Raw genomic sequence first — 9,002 nt, forward strand, 5'->3', positions numbered from 1 at the left:
CTGCTTTATTATTTCAAGACCTGAAGGGCGACTCAGTGATGATTTTACATGAGCTGCAATCAGAAAACAACCAGAGGAAATCTGTAGCTGGATAAAAAACAGAGCTCAAACTGTGACTTAACTTCAGTCATCTCTCTGATCTACAGCATCATTCATTGATAGGTGATCAATAACCCTACAAGCATGCTTTCAGATTATTCATTCATTCATTTATTTATTTAAGCTTAGTCCCTTTATTAATCAGAGATCGCCACAGCGGAATGAACCGCCAACTTATCGAGCATATGTTTTATGCAGCGGATGCCCTTCCAGCTGCAACCCATCACTGGGAAACACCCATACACACTCATCCACACACTACGGCTAATGTAGCTAACTGTGGGGAAACCACAGCATCCGGAGCTCATTAATATTCATGACCCTTCCAAATAAGGTAAAAACAGACCATTTCATCTCTGCGGCAAATCCTTGGGTTATAAATGGAAATGTAAAACCCTTTCTGGAGATAGTTTGCACTTACCTAGGCCACATACCTTCTATGTAGATATCAGAGAACAATTTATACAATTAATAACATTATATGAATGCATTCTGTGGCACCTGGACACATCCTGATGTATAGGCAGAATAAATAAAGCCGTATTATTGAATTCACTTTGTTTTAATTCTATACTGTTGGAGAGGCGGCAGGGTGGTTCAGTGGTCAGCACTGTGGCCTCACAGCAAGACGGTCTCTGGTTCGATTCCCGACTGGGTCAGTTGGTGTTTCTGTGTGGAGTTTGCATGTTCTCCCCGTGTTGGCGTGGGTTTCCTCCGGGTGCTCCGGTTTCCCCCAAAGTCCAAACACATGCGCTATAGGGGAACTGATCAACTACACTGACCATAGTGTATGAGTGTGTGTGTGAATGAGTGTGTTTGGGTGTTTCCCAGTGAAATATACTGCTGGTATATTATTCTGATGTTCGAAAGCCATTTATTCTTTGAGCCACATATATACAGTATATTCACAATATTAGCTTGTATATTTTAGTCCTGACTTGGAAATATAGAAATAAACGTGGCCATTACATTGTCAGATATTTGATCTATCTGGGATCTTTCATAAAAGCTCAGGACTTCAGCTGCTCATGAGTATTGTTGAAAGAGTTTTTAATCAGCAGGTATTTACTATGATTGCCTCAAAAATGTGTTGATCTCATAAGCTAAAGAGTTTTGTGCCAGCCAAGGCTTTCTCCAGGAATTACAGGCCTCTTGGCACTCAGAAAATCAAGATCTTAAGTCCCAGGTTATGCTCAGCGCTCCTTATTTAAACTGTTCCTTTCAGAAACCTAGTGAATTTCCCCTAGTGAGTCAGACTAAATGAAATCCAGAGCCATTCATCGAGTACATTAGTAATAACAGGCTTGATGTCACAGGGTTTAGGGAGTTTAGGTTACTTGAGAAACATGTTGACCAGAGTATGAGAGGCATTCGGCTGAGCGTAGCATGCAGCACTCAGTGCCAGACCTTCAAACCAAGACAAGGTTAAATCCAGAGGAGCTTTTTCCAACTCCACAATTCCTCCCCACCCACAAACTTCCTTCAGTCCCAGTTCATGAGTCTTCGAACAACGAAAGGAATGACAGAGTGAGACTTTAAAAGAAGTGACTTACAATAGGAGGAACTTTGGTAAACAAATACGGCATAGCAGAGGGCAAATTAATCTGGTCGGGAAGCGAAAAAAGAATGCGTCCTCTGCCAACGTGACAATTATGTTTATGTGAATCAAAACAAAACAACAAGCCTCTGCCAATCCCAGCGGTGGCCCTTCTATTGTTTCAGAGATCAAGTCGAGATGAAGTTACAGCGTCAACATACACCCGTAGCAGCTCCGTCCGTCCGGATGGAAAAAAAGCCCCAAAGCAATGCTAATCCATGCAAAACCCTGGGGACGCACTCTCCAAACTTCACCAATCCTTCCTAAAAAAAGAGCTCACTATTTTTATCGGAATGACGCTCCCCGGTGGGAAAGCACCAGAGTCGTCATGGCTTTCCCTTAGATATGTCGTCCCACCAGAAAATCTAAATAAACACATGGAAAACCACACGGATATATCTGGCTCGGTGTGCGGAAAGCATTTTTTCTCCTTCTTTTTTCTCCTCTAGCCTTTCTCCAAAAGTATCTGCGATTGTACTCTTGCATGCATACTAAAAAAAGGCAAGATTTAGAGGATCCAAAGGGGAAACGGACAGAACATTCACCATCCCTGCACAGGAAAAACAACACGCCAAAGTACAACAGCATTTCAAAGCCTGATGTTGACATATTTAGCCCTGATATTTTCAGCTGGAGGTGGCAGTGGATTTTGGGAGAGGAGCACAATAATGATATGGCACAACAATAGGAAGATTTGGAGTTTGCTGATATGGCTTTGGCTCGAGCTGTATTTAAGAGCTCAGCCAGTCTCAACCTCAGACGGCAGTTTCTAATCTGATTGGCTGGCGTTACACAACTTCCTGGAGTAAGGGAAAACAGGGTTATTCGCTCAATGAAACAACTCAGGCTTACAATGTGCAAGAGGGACACAAACATGACTCTTCTGAAAAACACTCTGCATTTGTTTGAAAGTATGTTGGACGGTAGGTTTTATCACACAGCAAAGGTCTGGTTGAGCATGACTGCACATATAGCTGATATTACAGCTATCTGAATCTGCTCAAAGCACTCCAACACAGGTAGCAAAGAATTCTGGCCCGGATTTGGCATAAGGCTGGCACAGCAGGCATACAGCATGTGGGCCAAACAGTTTGGCAGAGGTGGCACCGTCTGTAAGACGGCACACAAGATTGGGTCAGATGTCAAACGTAGTATTTGGCCCAGATGTTATAAATGTATATGTGGGGCATATAAGTTTGGAGTGTCATGACCCACTAGTAAATACATGTTATATTTGAGTACAGAAAAGTATTCTAGCCATCAGGTCGCTTTGAGAAAAAAGCAGGCCCATAGTGTGCCTAAAGCCCAATGCTTCATGGGTTAATCAACTTTAATGCAGTCGTGACATCAACATTTCTGGCCCAGTTCTGGGTTATTAACTTGGCTGAGACTTGGCTCTTCTATGGCTCTCTCTCTCCATCCCTCTGCTGGACTTTTACAATGCAAATAGTCACTCTACAGAGTCTGACTAAAGTTTCCACACAGTTAAATGGATTGAGCTAAATGAGTTGAACGCAGGTGCCTTGAAACACCCGGAAACCCCTTCAACGTTTACTTGAAGATGTGGAATATTACAGTATGAGCTGCTGACACGTCTCTATTATTTTCACAAACATGAAATTGGAAAGTGTGTGTATATAATGACTCGAACATGCTGAAACGATTCCTCCCGCGCAGATTCAGTCCGTGAGACACATTTCTTGGGAGAGATGAATCAGACTCTGGAACTGGAGACTTGGGACCAGGGCGTTTTCCGCGAAGGCCTCTCTCTGAACTCTGAGTGTGCGAGAGAGATAACCTTTTTTCTCTGAACACATTATCCTTTAGGCTGCGGCAGAGATCCACACAAACAAACACAGCCGCCATCGCCGTCCAGAGGAAATACTTTCACTGCGATGTGCCGCCCCAGGCTGACACCCGTAAAATCTTGTCTGGATGTCCTCCGCCCAATCTCTCACACACACACACGCATCACCTGTTCCTCTACATCTCCAGCTACATTTCACCCTGAGTGCCTGTGCTTGTGTTAGAAATCCTGTGTGTGCAGTGAGTTACACTTCCTCTTTTGTACACTATGCGCACGATGATTTACAAACCCAAAGGGGCAGCTTCTATTGTGTATGTGTGTACAGCCAAACACTCTTAAAGACCACACACACACACACACACACACATGCATGATCGCTCACACTCACAACCCCACACACACACACACATCTTCCTGTTGACCGTGGCTTAAGCTGCTGAAATCCAGCTGCAGTAACAGTTGTTCGCCGCTTTTCCCGGATCTCCACAGAAACCAGAGCCTGCGTGTTATCGGATCCTGCTCGACTTTCCTCCTCGGGAAAGAAGAATGCAGTGAGAAAGAAAAGAGAGAGAGAAAGAGAGAGAGAGAGAGGAAGGCAGGGTGAAGGAGAGCGAGCGGGAGGGGGCGATGGTTTGGTCATGGTCCCGTGTGGGAATATTTAATAACAAACATTAAAAATACCACAGAAAGACTTTGCCACATTCCCACGGTCCAACTGCAGCCAGAGCCTGACAGCACGGTTATAAATACCAGCTATAGAGCGGCCCTAGAGTGCACTTACAGTACAACACACACACACATACAGTGCACACAAGCCATGCACACTTACCCATCCATGTACAGTACATCTGGAGAAACTATGTGGAGTTGCTTGGACACTTTTTTGCGGCATAAACATCCTCGACTTAGGCAGAAACCTGATGTGTTGCCTTATTTAGGCCAAATGGCATGACTGAAGACAATCCTACAATCTGTTTTTGTCTTAAATCTACACTATAGTATAGCTTTTTACTTTATTTTAAGATGATATAAGCACATTCTTAAACGCAGGCATTATTTAGGCCACATGGCATGACTGTGGACAATCCTACAATCTGTTTTTATCCAGTTTGCAAGGCACTCTTCAACTCAGCATACAGTAGCTTTATGCACATATATTTGGTTATCAGCATATTGTGTGCATATTATTAAAAAGGAATGCACTTTATTTGTTGTTTCTCCACTAGGGGGCATCAATAGCCTGGGTCTTTGTTTCATGGTAGAAAAAGAAATTCTGGAAGAGACAGAAAAACGACAACTATTTTAAACCACAACAGCAATAAACGCCTGCACTTAAAATAGATTCACAGACAGCAACTCTAGTAAACATAACACATTGCTGATGCTGATTATTTTTGGAGTCAAACAGCACAGACAGTGTGCGAGGATGATCTTGCTAGCATGCCTCTGCGTGGAGATCCTGTGTTCCAGGCTACATGTTCAGCTGTAGGTTTTCTTGTCAAGACTAAAGTATACTTCAGGCTTTAGAAAGCTCCTACATGTGTAGACAATGCAAATGGCGGCACTCTAAGCTTTGGAGGGTATTTTCGTCAGCATTTTGTCAAGAAGCCACTTCCATCTTCACATTGGACTGGCGGAGGAAAACAGGGGAAGCTCTCACTGCCTTTCTTTCCGTTCCTGAAACAATGAGACTGGAAACTGGCTGTCTGCCCCAATCTGTGTGTGTGCGTGTGTGTGTGTGTGTGTGTGTGTGTGTGTGTGTGTGTGTGTGTGTGTGTGTGTGTGTGTGTGTGTGTGTGTGTGTGTGTGTGTGTGTGTGTGTGTGTGTGAGTTTTGCTCTCAGCTTTCATGGGTCGCAGGAATTAACCCAACATGGCTCCCTCGTTCCTGTTATTGGACAAGACATTAGTCTCGATGTCAAGGAGCTTTGGGGTTTGTGGCCAATTTTAGATGTTCTACAAATGAGGGTGTGAAACAGCAAGAGCATAAAAACAAATGAGCAGTTTGGTGTGTGTGGAAACTTCTCTGGTATAACAGAGGCCTTTGAAGCATTTATAGAGTCGACTAATTTAACGTGTCACACATTTGTTTTATTATTACAGCCTGGATTTAAAAGAAATGTGTGCAGGCAGAGAGAAAAAGTCGACATAATCTGAAGATAATAGAGTTTGGTAACAAGAATCAGACACTGGAGAACAGTGTGTATTGGTTATATTAACTTAGCAGACAATTATACCCAAAGCAACTCATAGAGGATTTCTAGAGGTCTCTATAATCCTGGACCAGGTCGTATCCTGAGCTGATGTCGTGGGGGTCATGGAAGAGTGGAGACAATAGCCTTGTTCACACAGTGATACCGGTAGATTTCTGGAAAATTTTCGTAACGACTTTACCTCTGTTCACACAGGCGAGGATGCTCTGGAATATTTCTAGACAAGACCGTTCACACATCTATTGCAAAATAGCGGCATATTCTAACATCATTAAGCAGAAATCAGCTCTAAACAGCTGCGCTTGTGTTTGTAAACATGTGATGACATTACAAACTCAGTATTGTGAACAACTTCGTTGAACACTTTCGCATGTCAAGATGTTCATAACGTGTGTGTGTGTGTGTGTGTGTGCTGGCAGTCATCGGCTGCTTCATGGGCACACGCCACACGTCAAGACACTGAAGGAAGCAGAGCCTAAAGGTAAACAAACAGCGGCTTATCATCGGCATCTTATCCACAATTATTCACACAGCTGGCATTCAGTGGAAACTGGCCATAACAAATGCAATGATTTTCAGAAACATGAAGTGTTGATAAGAAAGTATCTGGTGCATAAGAAGAGGGAAGAGTGTGTCCTACTGGTGTATTGCACAACAATACAGGCTGTTTATTAGATTGATCTATCAGGGCTCCCGATGATGTGGGGTTATTTGACCTTTGTCTAGTGACTAGGCTTAGTTTTGAGGGCTGAACTGAATGGTAAATCATTCTAACTCAATATATCCTTCTACATGAACCTGCAATTATTCACGCTCCTATGATTTTTTTATTTCTGTTCAAATATTCCCCAGATGCTGTTTCTCAGATTGAGGAGTTGTTCTCAGTGTTTCCTCTAATGTTTGTTCTTCTGGAGAAAGTCTGATTAGTTTTATTTGGGTTAGAGTAAAAGCAGTGTTTAATAGTGTTAAAGTCATGTTAAGCTCAATATTATTCACCCCTTCAGCAATATTAGTGTTGGATTGTCTCCAGAACAAACCACTGTTATACAATGACTTGCCTAATTACCCTAACTTTACCCTAATTACCCTAGTGAAGCCTTTACATGTCACTGTAAGCTGAACACTAGTGTCTTGAAGAATATCTAGTCTAATATTATGTGCTGTCATCATGATGAAGAGGAAACACATCAGCTATTAGAGATGAGTTATTAACACTGTTATGATTAGAAATGTGCTGTGCAGTAATGTTAACAATGACTAAATGCTTGATGAAGTCTTGCTTAAGGTGTGTGTGTATGCTGTTTGTAATTGCGCTTGTGTTTAATAGCGTGCCTTATCATCATGAAGAAACACAAACTGGGCAGATGAATCTCTATCATGTGTAGGACACAATGCTGAAACACTAAGCTCAGGACTTTTCAAACAATACTTCAGCAAAGACCAATATTTATGAGTTAATTTGATCTGACTCTACAGACAGACCCTCCCTTGAACACGCAGAGGAGAGCGCTTGACTCATTCAACAACAACATCTTCTCTTGTGTCTTATCTACACAAGCAACACTTCTATGGTTGGAAACTCACATTGTCTTGCTCGGTCTGTCTTCCTTATAAAAGGCGGGTTCCACAGAGCGTATTTATTGCTCTAATAAAGTGAAATGCATGTCTGTGGTGGCAGAGTTATTGTGCAATAAAAGTCTGAAGAACCAAAAGATCCGTACCGCAATAATCGAGTCTTAGACACCACAGATATTTCACTTATGGTTTGGCCAGAGGCTCTCATGATGTCACAGGACACAAGTCAAGTAGGTGTCTGTCATTTTGAGGGAGAAATCGCTTTCATAATCTGAAATCTCAGCGGCAGGGCTAAAACATATGATCACCTCGACTTTTAGTGGGTAACTCTATGCACATCCACGGTGAACATACTGAATAAAGCTAAAGCAGAAATAAAGGTAGAAGAGCTGTCACTAGACTGGGACCTTTTCAAAAGGTAGATAAGTAAGAAATAAGTATTGAACACCACACGATTTTTCTCAGAAAACCTATTTCTAAAGGTGCTGCTGACTTGAAATTTTCTCTGGATGTTGATAACAACCAAATAAATCCATATATGCAAAGAAAACAAATCTAATTAATGTACTGTGTAATAAACTGAAAAGATGCTGGGTAACAGCATTGAACACGTGAAGAAAGGAAGGTGTAGTTGGGCAGTGAAAGCCCAGACAGCAGCTGAAATCTGTCAGTAGTTCTTCAGCAAGCCTCTGCCCTTCCTCAGTGTAAATGAAGATCAGCTGCTTCAGTCCAACATCTACATCAGCAGGAGGATGAAGATGAAGACATTTCAGCAAGACAATGATCCAAAACACAGCCGAGGAGACTCTCAGACGCTTTCAGAGAAAGACAATCAAGCTGTAGAATGGCCCAACCAATCACCTGAGCCGAACCCAATAGAGAATACAGAATACAGCTCAGATCTGATAGACGAGACCCACAGAAGCATCAAGATTTACACACTCTGATGAAGACTGAGAGAAACTCACACCTGAGCACTGCAGGAGGCTTCATTCTCCATATGAGAGACGACTTTCAGCTGCAGCACCACAACAGCCTTTATATACAGTATTAAACACAGTTCAGCAGATCAGCTCTTTCTCCTTCTGTCTGTCCAGTGTTTTTATTTGTACCTCTATTTTTATTATAGTGCAAAAACACAGTACGGCCCAACTCAAAGCATCTTCTTTCTCATCAAATGCTCCTCCATCTTGGGGCATTAGATCTGCTTAAATGTTCTCTTGATGATGATGCTGGTTGACTTTCAGTATTTTAGAGCTCCTCTAGGCCTTTGCTAAAGTATCCAGGAATTTTAATAAGGGGAATTTTCTCTTTTAGGAACCGGGTTTGGTGGCGGACGTCAGTAATCAAATCATTTACCCTAATCTAAATAAGGCAAAGGGTGTAACGGTGGTGCAGTGGTTAGCACTGTGGTCTCACAGCAAGAAGGTTGCTGGTTCGAGCCTCGGCTGGGTCAGTTATCATTTCTGTGTGGAGTTTGCATGTTCTGTGCAGGTTTCTGTGGGGGAGAAACTGTGCAGGTTTCTCCCCCACAGTCCAAACACATGCACTATAGGAGAACTGATCAACTAAACTGGCCTTAGTGTATGAGTGAGTGTGTGAATGAGTGTGTATGGGTGTTTCCCACTACTGGATTGCAGCTGGAAGGGCATCCGCTGTGTTAAACATATGCTGGAGTAGTTGGTGGTTTATTCTGCTGTGGTGACCCCTGA

Source organism: Danio rerio, chromosome 23 (assembly GCF_052040795.2).
Source record: "Danio rerio strain M-AB ecotype USA chromosome 23, GRCz13ab, whole genome shotgun sequence".
In the NCBI taxonomy this organism is placed as follows: Eukaryota; Metazoa; Chordata; class Actinopteri; order Cypriniformes; family Danionidae; genus Danio; species Danio rerio.